A 12,673-nucleotide genomic window follows, 5' to 3' on the forward strand; every position below is an offset into this window, starting at 1 on the left:
GTACGCTTTGTGAACGGAACGGTTCGCTTCTTGCACGGTACGCTTTGCTAAAAATAGCTGCACGCTTTGTGAACGGTTTGCGCGCTTTATTAATGAGGTAGGCGTGGCCTGAACGCTTTGATTTTTCTCGATATAATTTTGGTTAGTTTTGCCCGATCTACTTCAGCAAGGTGGTAATTGTGACAAGAATTTTTCTTTATTTATATGATATATTACAAATGTATTTCAATCTATTTAAAATCAGAACTTCCATCCGTTCCCCCGTTTTGATACGTTTCGTGACACGTGTACTTAGTGACAACCGGGAAGCGGGGGTAATTTTTATTTTTATTTGTCTGTTGTTATTATTAGCATTTAATTTTAGATAAATGTAATCATTAGAATAAATTAAAAGGACTGTTTGACTTTAATCCGATATATTTTTGTTAATTCAGCGAGCTGTCGATAATTTTACAAAGCATCTAAGTTTTTATTTCTATACATGTACTTGAATTGAAGTCATTAAATATTTCTAATCCATTTAAAATTGCTATGAAAAATTGCCCCGACTTAATTCAGATACTTCTTAAGTTTCCTTTGTCGTTGTCTTGATTCTCGGCTAGTTGTTATTTTTACAAGCATCTTTCTTTTTCTTTATTCATAATTCGTATGATCATTCTTTATTGCGTACTACTATAGTACTATTGCCGATCAAATTCCCCTAGTGAATAGACGATGTAAAAGTTAATGATAAGATAAACAATGAACTTCACATAAGACATCTTGAAATCAACTGTTATATAGTTTTTTGACACGAATTTTAATTCATTTAAATAATGATTCTATGATTTTCTGCACTTGTTCGTATACACAGATCATACCTACATGTAACCCGTCATCGCTTCTCCTATCTGAACTAAGATCGCGTGTATAGTCAAAATATAACTATTAGTTTTTGCTTTTCCGTTAAACTATACATGTACATGTAACATATTTCTTACAACATGTACGCAACTGGATATACATAACAAGTCATTAGCATTTAATTGCGATATTTATCATTCTGTTGAAAAAGTGCCCGCTCTTCACTGTATGCATGCGATTTAGCTGACGTTTTACAAATGCTGACTAAACTGTTTATATTTCATTTACCTTTTCACTCACATACTTGTTCTAAACAGGACACGGAAAAATACCCGGTTATCAACAAATGAATGTTTAAAGTGATAAATATATTAAGAATTTATCTAGTAACAAAAATAATACGGCAGCGAGGGAAAAAGACTCTGATCGCCGGTACATGAGTTATGTAATCATGAAGTCGGAAGGAAATTATTTTGTTGAATAATTTCAAATAGAAACACTCTTTTTAATGGGGATTTAAGAAAACATAATACAAAAACGTTTTTCATGCGATAATTTTCTTCTAGCCATATAGGAGGAGCCAAGTAGCACGCGGCGCATGGCGTGATCTGTACTGTTATACTTAAACTGATTGACAGGCGAAGCACGTGGAGTCCTGAGATAAAATCCCGCTCAAATGACCAGTTCAATGATAAAACTTTAATTTAAGTAATATAATCAACACACAAGTTCTCTCTCTCTCTCTCTCTCTCTCTCTCTCTCTCTCTCTCTCTCTCTCTCTCTCTCTCGTAAAGTGTATGTAATTGTGTGCAAACAATTTGGAATTCTTCGATTTTTATTTGTATGAATTTAATCCATTTATTTTAGACTCGTGGTTTTCAAAACGATTTCAACACAATGACTTTAAGTTTGTACAGTAGACGGTGTATTCAGATTGATCTCGACGGTTAAAATTTTGACGCTATTTCACATCACACATATTAGATTGAAAATAAATTTAAAAAGAGCTGTTTTATGCTTACATCTACTTGCAAAATGTTATAATCTCATTCAATTATTTACAATGTAATTAATCAGTTTTTTGATACACTAAGGTACCCGGTAAATGATATTTTTATCGCAAGTTAATATTTGTGAAAATCCCCCATGTATAGAGAGCTTGTTCTACGGATCCACGCGCTGATAGTCTTACGTATAGTTGTTTGTGTATATATCTACAGACTGTTCTTTTGATTTTTAGGGATAAGGAAAAGTCAAGAAACTAACAAAGTAGAAGTAAGATATATTCAGACTATACACACGACAGATTGTGATGAGTTACCTAACAGGTGTGAATACCGGCATCTCGTGTACACCTGTTTAAGCGTCCAAATATACAGAGTTAGTTGTAAAGTACAATAACTGCCAAAAACAAAATAAGACAATAACACCTGGTGTGTATAGAACCTAAGATGAAAGACGCTGTTGTGTTTCTGATCAGTTCCTGTACACAAAACGAGTGATTTTTGTTCATGTGAAATCACGACGCCATTACCAGCTATGCGGGAAATAAAGTTGAAAGTTATTTTATGGAATGCGTGTACTTTTTTCGTTCAATTTAATTTACTAAGATTTTTTTAACATGTAATTATCTATGATTTATCATGTAAGAGTGATTTTTTGTTTATTTATTGCTACATAAATAGCTGACGTACAAATCACTCGAGTCACCGGTAATATGTGGTTGTCATTTACTACAGCACGTCCACATATATTTAAAAAACATGATCTGAAATGTTTTCTTTTCTCATTTTTAATTGGTTTAAAGTTAAGCTGTAGATTGATTAACAAATCAAAAGGTGTTCTATCAAAATGGTTTTTCCGATAACAGAAAATAAGACGCTAAGGCAAGCTCCCGACATTTTAATCGGATCGTCAGTTACAGCATCACGTCTGTTTAGGAAAAAAAGCACATGACTTAAATTGATTTGAATTTTGATAATATATCAATTGATTAATAAATATATTTGGTAAATTAATTTGACTTTATCTTAAAACAAATAAATTAAAAGGTACCCATGCATTTACGATTTCAGATCACAAAAATTTAACTTCACGTTAAAAGCACCGAGTATTTCTGGGTCCGCGTAAGTCTATGTAAAGTCTAGTATGTACCCAATGTTTCAAACATTTCATAAAAATAGTATAACCATGACTTGTGTGAACATTAATAGTTTACAATGTTTAAGAAATCGGCAATGGAAGTTTTGTCGAAAACTAAAGAAATGATTACTGTCTTAGAAAGGAAATTAAATTAAAATATTTTGTAACTGTTTTAAGAATAATAGTTTTAAATCTTAGTATGTGTTATCTAATCCCGTATGAAATAATCTAGCATAATAATGAACTTAACTGGTCAGCGATAATCTCCGTCCGTATTCATCAGAAGACATTAGGTCAATAAGCCGTATATGGAAGTTGCACGCTTATTGCACGGTACGGTACGCTTTTTTGTCCGTCTGGAGGCGGGCCTTGCATAAATTATCTTGCACGCTTTTTGAACGGTACGGTTCGTTTTGTGAACGGTACGGTTCGCTTTGTGAACGGTACGTTTCGTTTTGTGAACGGTACGGTACGCTTTGTGAACGGTACGTTTCGTTTTGTGAACGGTACGGTTCGTTTCTTGCACGGAACAGTACGGTTCGTTTTAGAGGTGTAGTAGCACGTTTCAGGGTCTGTAGTATAACCATGACTTGTGTGAACATTAATAGTTTACAATGTTTAAGAAATCGGCAATGGAAGTTTTGTCGAAAACTAAAGAAATGATTACTGTCTTAGAAAGGAAATTAAATTAAAATATTTTGTAATTGTTTTAAGAATAATAGTTTTAAATCTTAGTATGTGTTATCTAATCCCGTATGAAATAATCTAGCATAATAATAAACTTAACTGGTCAGCGATAATCTCCGTCCGTATTCATCAAAAGACATTAGGTCAATAAGCCGTATATGGAAGTTGCACGCTTATTGCACGGTACGGTACGCTTTTTTGTCCGTCTGGAGGCGGGCCTTGCATAAATTATCTTGCACGCTTTTTGAACGGTACGGTTCGTTTTGTGAACGGTACGGTTCGCTTTGTGAACGGTACGTTTCGTTTTGTGAACGGTACGGTACGCTTTGTGAACGGTACGTTTCGTTTTGTGAACGGTACGGTTCGTTTCTTGCACGGAACGGTACGGTTCGTTTTAGAGGTGTAGTAGCACGTTTCAGGGTCTGTAACTTACCTCATAACCGAATGGATAAAGTGTCGGGCTTGTGATCCGCACATACCGAATTCGAATCCGGCAGGGGATTTTGATGTTACTTACTGAATTGATTGTTTTAGATATTCATTTTTTATCCCCAATTTGAAAATTTTTCGCTTATTTGACATATGTATAGTTTATTTATCATTATATCTTTCATAATCAAATAATTTACAGTTAATTTGAGTGACTTTTTCGAGTGTGTTATTCTACCTTAAGCTTAAGTTGACTTACATTTCAGTGCAATCTGCTAGTAAAGAATTTGCCATGAAACCCCTTGCTTTGCTCGTTTTTCTTTGGTAGTCACTTTTGTAAAGCATTGGTTAATAGAATCTCATTGGTTATCAAGACATCATGTGACTTGATCATAATCATACTAGTACAAAAGATTTTTATGCCTATAAAAAGTGGATTTTAAGCATGTGTTCAACATTGACAGATGATCTGTGTCAGACCTTACATTGGAAATGATGAAATTTAAATAATATCTTAGGGAATCAGATTCTCTCGTTAAAAAGGCGGAGTTACATTTCTAGCTTTCCAGTTGAACATGACTCATCAATAGGCAGTAACCATCACACAAGTATAAACCCTTTGATTGCATTACATCTGATTGCACATCCAAAACTCATGGCCAACGTGTAGTATACCTTACAAGGTCTTGCATGGGTGGGTTTACATCTAATATTCTGTGTTACTCAGTTTTGTAAAGTTATCAAATTTAATGCACCTATTCCAACCTACATGTAAGAGAAAAGTAACATCAAATATATAGGCAATGTGTTGCTTTCAAACAGCAAATGTACATAAAACAAGGGATGAAAGGATAAAATCTAAAACAACTTCTGCAAAATACTTTGAACTGTTAAGATGTCTGCGGCTTATATAAGGTACATAGGGATAGCAACAATGAAAGAAAATTACGGTAGATAGTGAGTTTTACCAGTCATGTTCAGCTGTAACTATGACTGTATGAAACCTTTATTTATAAAATTTAAGATAAAAAAGAGATGTTTGTAACACACTTATGCCCTTTCCCTTGGAAAGAACTGCTAAGAAAATGAACGGAAACTACAAATAATTGAAATTTTTGTAAGTCCAAGGCACATAACTCTGTCAAAAAATGCTTGAACGTACCAAAAATTAAACTTGACCTAAATATTATTATGATAGACCTGTATACCAAATTTCAATTCAAGTGGTGCATCCTATGCCAAGAAAATGAACGGAAACCAATTTGAAGCGGGGCATAAATTTTTTTAATTGATTATTTTATTGTTGTCAAACATTTTGTAGAAACATATGTATGTCGTATATCACTTGCACTTGAGAACCCCCCAAGAAGTCCTACAAAGACATGTGCATGCTTCTGACACCGGAAATTGATAATCAAACAACGACCACGCAACAATTCAACAGGTGGCTGGTTACGTAGTGGCAAATACACTGGCAATAACTTGTTTGATGCGAGGAGGAGTGGTCAGAGTGGATAAACATCTTAATCCATGGCAATAAAATAAAGAATAAGGCATTTCTGACAAAGTTTCGTTTACATTCAAACAGTTTGTTGTATAACACGCGATATTGGCAGTCATACTCCCGCTGTCTCCAGAATCACTCCCTGAAACAGTAGGCCAATTGCCCTTAACAGTCACCTGAGTAGCATATCACCCATACACAAACTTGTCAAGGAGTCTCATATATGCATTTAATTAATAAGGTTTCATTCTGTAATAGAAAAAATTATAATGACGACCACCTTCCTGCCTGAAATCTTTCAAAAAGAACTATGGAACCTATAATTTTGGCGAAAAACTTCAAGATCTGGTCTACAAAATCATGAATTCAGTTTTCCTTTTAGGCGGTCGCACTAAAAAGCGCCCGGGAGCGCCAGAGAGCGCCCGGGATTATATTATAGTGTCCGGGAGCACCCGAGAAGCAAATATAGGCGCCCGGGATCCTAGATTCTTCTAAGATTGGTCTTAAAAACTTTTATCGTTAATATGTATGCATACACTAGAATAAAAATCCGGGGAATTTTAATAATGCAGCAAACAAGAAAGACAACTCTAAATTGTTCAATCGCGTGTCATAAACCAATTATTTACCTGACAGGTAGCGGTATCACAGCTGAGTTCGTTAGTTACCTGTGGTGCGGACTAGCAGGGTACAGGATAAAGAACTATACAAAGCTGTCATATAACATCCCCTCTCCACCGTCTCATATAGCATGTCACGATATTTCAAACATTACCTGTCAACCTTGTTAGTTATAAAATTGTCAAATTTATCCCCATCGTCAATGTACAAGGATGTGTTGTCAGTTTGTTAATTCTCCAAATTTTTACATAAATAATCAAGTCTGCAAACACAAAATCATTTCCTATTTGCAAATCATACGATCAATTGATTTTTGGTTCAGATAAGGAGAAGGCAATGACAAAAGCCATTAGAAAATGTTTTCCGGAATCCTGCCATGTTTTATGCAACAGACATATTGAGGAAAATTTCAAGAAGCAATTGCGACAAATGATTGGAGAAAAGGATGTAAATTTTCGCTCCATTCTTAATGACATTTTTGGAGACGATGGCCTCTTAAATTCTCCCGGTGACGTGGAGTATGATTTGAAAACTATGGAATTAGAGGGAAAGTATGAGGAACATGTTCCACCGTTTGCGAAATATTTTAAAAACAACACAGACAATCTGAAGAAGTTTGTCTGGGAGCCAAGTAAAAACAAAGTTGTTCCCGAGAAATGGACAAACAATGCTTGCGAGTCCATGAACAATATTTTGAAGTTGTCAACCAATTGGAAAACATGCAAACCCTCAGAGCTCGTCGAAAAGCTTCATAAAATTGTTCAGGTGCAATATCGGGATAATCGGCATGCTCTGTACGGTGAAAGGAACTGCAATGGCACCCTTGACACGAAAATTTCAAGTCAGCCACGTTGCTTGGAATACAAAGAGTGCTGAGGAAAAGGACACACTGATGAAGAAATTTCAAAGATTCATCCTTAGGAAGGAAAAAGAAATCTCATCATCAGATGGAAACCTTAAGATCCCTAAAACGCCAACTATTGCCAGAAAGCCAAACCAGAAGAAGCGGATACGAAGTACCAAGACCACTACAATTAAATTTGAGTGACGTTCCACTAAGGTATGTAAACAATTTATTGTATATAGTGAAATGTTTGTAGATATTTATCTTAAAATAACGCAACTTATTACAAATTCCATTTATTGTATATAATGAAATGTTTGTAAATAAATGTATTCATATTAAAATAACGCAACTTACTACAAATTCAATGAAGTTTGTACATAGTATGTTTAATAAACATTTTTTTCAAATTAAGTGTTTTTTAATTTTTTTTTTCAATGATTTAGTTACTTATATAAAATATAACGATTTTTTTTTTCAATTTATATAATAGCAAGCCTTATTTTTTCCTAATTTTTCACAGATCAACGTTTTATTCTCTATTTTTAGTCCTAATTTATAAATCATCTTTATTTCTTTAAAATTATTTGGTTTTATTTTAATTTTTGTAAAATTATATTTTTTTAACTGGTATTTAGAAAATATTTTATTTATCCAACGCAATCTTTGGCTTTAATATTTTTTACTATTTTTTTATTCAAAATTATGGCTCTTAACGAGGCGGCCTCCACGTGGCAAGAGCTGGGCAACGGTATCTAAATTAAAATCTTGTTTAAAACATAGGTAATCACAGATTACAAAGCTCACCGAGACGAGACATCACCCTTATGAGACTTCACCTTTATGAGACCACCTTTATCATATTAAATGAAAATCATACTTTATGATCTTGGATATTCATGGATTCTGTTTTGACACAATATCGTATATCATCTGTTAAAAAATTGTATGACAATCATATGTTCATATGTAAATCAATACAATAATATAAAATTAAATATTGCATCCTATCATATTTACAACATATATCATATAATACAATAAAATACCATAATAAACAATGATGAGATATGATATTGTTACGTATCATATGACATTGTATTGTGTAATACGTTATTGTATTTGATCACATAATACAATATAATAATATATTAAACAATACAGTATTATATTACAATATCATATTACATAATAACGTTGAAACATATGATATTTTATTGTATAATATAGTATGATATTGTATGATGCTGTATCATTTTTGAAACATAATATGATATTGTATCATATGATACAATATAATTTGATACAACATTGTATCATATCAAATGATACAATATTATGTGATAAAGTAAAATATATAATACAACATTATACATATTGTATCATATGATACAATAATATATTGTACAATATCATACAATACATTTCATGTGATGTGATTATATATCATATTATAAACCAATATCATATTATACAATATCGTATGATACGATATTATATAATATTACAGTATCATATTATACAATTTCATGTGTCTATATAACAGAAACTTATATTGTATTATACAATATCGTATGATACAATATTATAGAATATACAATATTGTATCATAGGATACAATATTATATTTTGCAATATCTTATGTAATAGTATCATGTGATAAAATAATAAATTAATAATACAATATAATATTATACAATATTGTATCATAATATACAATACTATACATAACGAAATCATGTTACAATATCATAACATAAAATAAATATCAAAAAAATTGATACAATATCATATTGAATTATATAACTTTTTATAATATTACATATGATATCATATTGTATCATATTAAACAATATTGTTTCATACCATACAATACTATATCAGAGGAATCATGTTATACCATTTATCAACAAACACATCTATCTATCGAGCAGGTTTGAGTGAGGTAGGAGATTTCTATAGCATCCTTGATAATGGAGATCAGGCTCTGCATCTGAAGCAACCTCTGCCTTTCATTTATAATATAGTTAAATCAACTATGCAAGCTATCATCTATAAAACATGTGACCTGTTCCAAAAAAACTAAACCTCATCCAGCATCCGAAACCTATGGCTCAGATTCAGCATTCAAGCCTGTCAGGTGCATCAGTATACATAAGACGCATCTCAATGCGTCTTATGGTGAAGTTCAGACCAGTAATAACTAAGATATCATCATCAGAGGGCACTAGCAATTAAAACCTTAACCTGCTCCAGCATCCGCAACCTATGGCTCAGATTCAACATCCATGCCTGTCATGTGCATCTGTATTCTAAGACACACCATCCATTCAAGTTTTGTGAAGTTAGGACCTGTAATAACTAAGATATATTTTTTAACATCCTTGATAATGGAGATCAAGCTCTGCATCTGAAGCTTCCTCTGTGATTCATTCATATTACAGTTTAATTAACTATGCAAGTTTGAAATAGTACTATTATCTATTAAACATGTGACCTGTTCCAAAAAACTTAACCATATCCAGCATCTGAAACCTATGGCTCAGACTCAGCATTCAAGCCCGTCAGGTGCATCAGTATCATAAGATGCACCATCCATGGAAGTCTGGTGTAGTTAGGACAAGTAACGACTAAGATAAAATTATCAGAGGGCACCTGTTTCAAAAACTTTAACCAGCTCTAAAAACCTTAACCTCCTCCAGCATCCAAAACCTATAGCTCAGATTCAGCATTCAAGCCTGTCTGGTGCATCAGTATCATAAGTCGCACCATCCATGGAAGTCTGGTGAATTTAGGACAAGTAGTAACTAAGATATAATCATCAGAGGGCACTTGCAACAAAAACTTAAACCAGCTCTAAAAACCTTAACCTCCTTCAGCATCTGTAACCTATAGCTCAGATTCAGCATCCAAGCCTGCCTGGTGCATCAGTATCATAAGACACACCATCAATGCAAGTTTGGTGTAGTACGGACCAGCAGTAACTTAGATATTGCTATCAAAGGGCACTTGCAACAAAAACTTTAACCTGCCCCAAAAACCTTAACCTCCTCCAGCATCTGAAATTTAGGACTCAGATTCAGCATCCAAGTCTTTCAAGTCCATAAGTAGGTCCAGATGCATCATCCATGCAAGTTTGGTGAAGATAGGACAAGTAATAGCTTAGATACAGGACCTGCAACAAAAACTTTAACCAGGTCCGGACGCCGACGCCGACGCTGACGCCGAGGGTATAGCATAAGCTCCCCCTGACTTCGTCTCGGTGAGCTAAAAATGTAAACAGATACCGGCAAACAACCTCATCCCTAGATTAAAATTGTTTGTAACGTTTTTTATTAAAGTAAAATTTCCATGAGACATTGGGGTATCTCTGCTAGCCGTGTATATTTTTATACTGGAATTATCGTTCTTCTTTCGCTCACTCGGTTACATAATGTAAGCAAATGTGAAATAATAGTAATTTCTTAACATATTTCTATTAAAATAACATAAATAATCTCCCAGGCGCCTATTTTTGCTCCTCGGGCACTCTCGAGCGCTATTTTATTATCCCGGGCGCTCTCAGGCGCTTTTTAGTGCGACCCCTTTTAGGTGTGTGGGAGTAAAGAAGATAATTTTTAACATCATATGCATAAACACCTATACATCCATTTTGGCCCTGCCCTAGAGTCAAAACCCATACTCCTGGGGACATGAAAATTAAAATTTCAGTAGAGGACTTCCTTGGTAAACATAATTATATCAGTTTTTTATACAGATGTGCGAGAATAGAGAAGAAAATTTTTAAACATTATATGCATTTACACTATATTGCCATATCCCCCCCCCCCCCATGTCCTGAACCCCTGACCCAGGGGCCATGAATTTCACAATTTAGGTAGAGGAGTTAGTGGACATCATAACCATGTATTCAGTTTTTTGCCCACATGTGTGGGAGTAGAGAAGAAGATTTTCTAGGATTTAAAACATTTTTACTATATGGCCATATTGGCCCTACCCTAGAGCCTGAACCCCTAACAAAGGGATCAAGAATTTCACAATTTTGGTAGAGGGCTTCATGGACATTATAACCAGGCATTTAGTTTTTAACAAATACATATGGAAGTAGAGAAGAAAATTTTCTAAGATTTAATACATTTTTATTAAATGGACATTTTGGCCCCACCCTAGAGCCTGAACCCCTGACCCAGGGGTTATGAATTTCAAAATTTAGGTAGAGGGCTTCATGGACATCATTATCATGTATTTAGTTTTTATCAAATATATATAGTAGTAGAGAAGAACATTTTTTAAGATTTAATACATTTTTACTATATGGCCATATTGACCCCACCCTAGGGCCAGAACCCTTGACCCAGGGGCCATGAATTTCACAATTTTATTAGAGGGCTTCATGGACTTCATAACTATGCAACCATTTTTTTCCTCACATGTGCGGGAGTAGAGAAGAAGATTTTTGAAAATTTGTCTTTTTTTGCATATTTGGTCCCACATGTGGTGCCCCGGGGGTGGTAGAGCCATGAATTTCACAATTTAGATTCTTCTTACCATAGAGATGCCTCACATCAACAAGAGGCCCATGGGCCACATCGCTCACCTGAGGAACAATAGGTATGATAAAGTCAGCTTAATGGAGTCATAATAAAAACAATCTGGACAATGTACAATAATACATGTAGATCCTGTATAAATAAAATCCATTTTCCCCCCTTGGAACTGGGATAGCCCCGATTACTGCCAATATTTACAAGAGCAGACTTTAATTACCGCTCCTGCACATGTATAGGGACTCAACGTTACGCAGGCAGGGATGTCTGCACACCTACGCAACTCAACAGGTACCAACGTTAACGCAAGCAGGAATGACCACACACTTGCGCCAACAGCTCAACTTAACACAAGCAAATATGACTGCACGCTAGTATTAATGCGATACAGGGCAGGAACGAGCACACACTCTGTGTCATAGGTTAGAAAACACGAAGATTAGATAGAGCAGGGATGTCCACACACTCAATCTATCTGTAACTGTTCAAGTTTAACCCCAAACAGTCGGACATTGTGGTGCAAGAGACACTGTCCCTTTATATGTGCCGGCCTAAAATAATTCATAGTATCTAAAAATTGGAAATCAAAAAATAAACTAACTAATCCGGCCTAACCCAAAACTACTTATGCAGAACAACTTATATACATTGAATATTTATTATTGTATAAAAATAATCATCACAATAATTGGTTAACAGTGGATGCATTAATTAAAATAATCAAGAATCAATAAATCAAGGGCAATAACTCAATACAGTAATACAAAAAGATTTTAATGAAAAAATAGCTGCCTGCCTCAATTTTATAGTCATATCACATGTTGAGTATTGCAGTTTTCAAAAAGATCCTTTTCAATTGTTTATATATGGGATATTTAGCTGCATCAAACTCTGAACCTTCTTGTGAGGCCGAAGAATTGTCCTGGAGCCAAAGTCTTAACAATTATAAAGAATCATCTTGCTGATCCGTTTCTAAGAAGAAGATTTTTAAAGATTTGCTCTATATATTCCTATGTAAAACTTTAACACCCCCCCCCCAATGTGGCCTCACCCTAC

The 12,673-nt window shown here is 34.3% G+C and overlaps 1 protein-coding gene across 1 annotated transcript in view; it reads right to left on the reverse strand.

The window, feature by feature from the left end:
- Positions 1-12,673, reverse strand: part of LOC128175157 (structural maintenance of chromosomes protein 5-like) — a 60,541-nt gene that overhangs the window by 38,514 nt on the left and 9,354 nt on the right. The window lies entirely within an intron of this gene.

The sequence above is a fragment of the Crassostrea angulata genome, chromosome 3 (assembly GCF_025612915.1).
Source record: "Crassostrea angulata isolate pt1a10 chromosome 3, ASM2561291v2, whole genome shotgun sequence".
Taxonomy (NCBI): domain Eukaryota; kingdom Metazoa; phylum Mollusca; class Bivalvia; order Ostreida; family Ostreidae; genus Magallana; species Magallana angulata.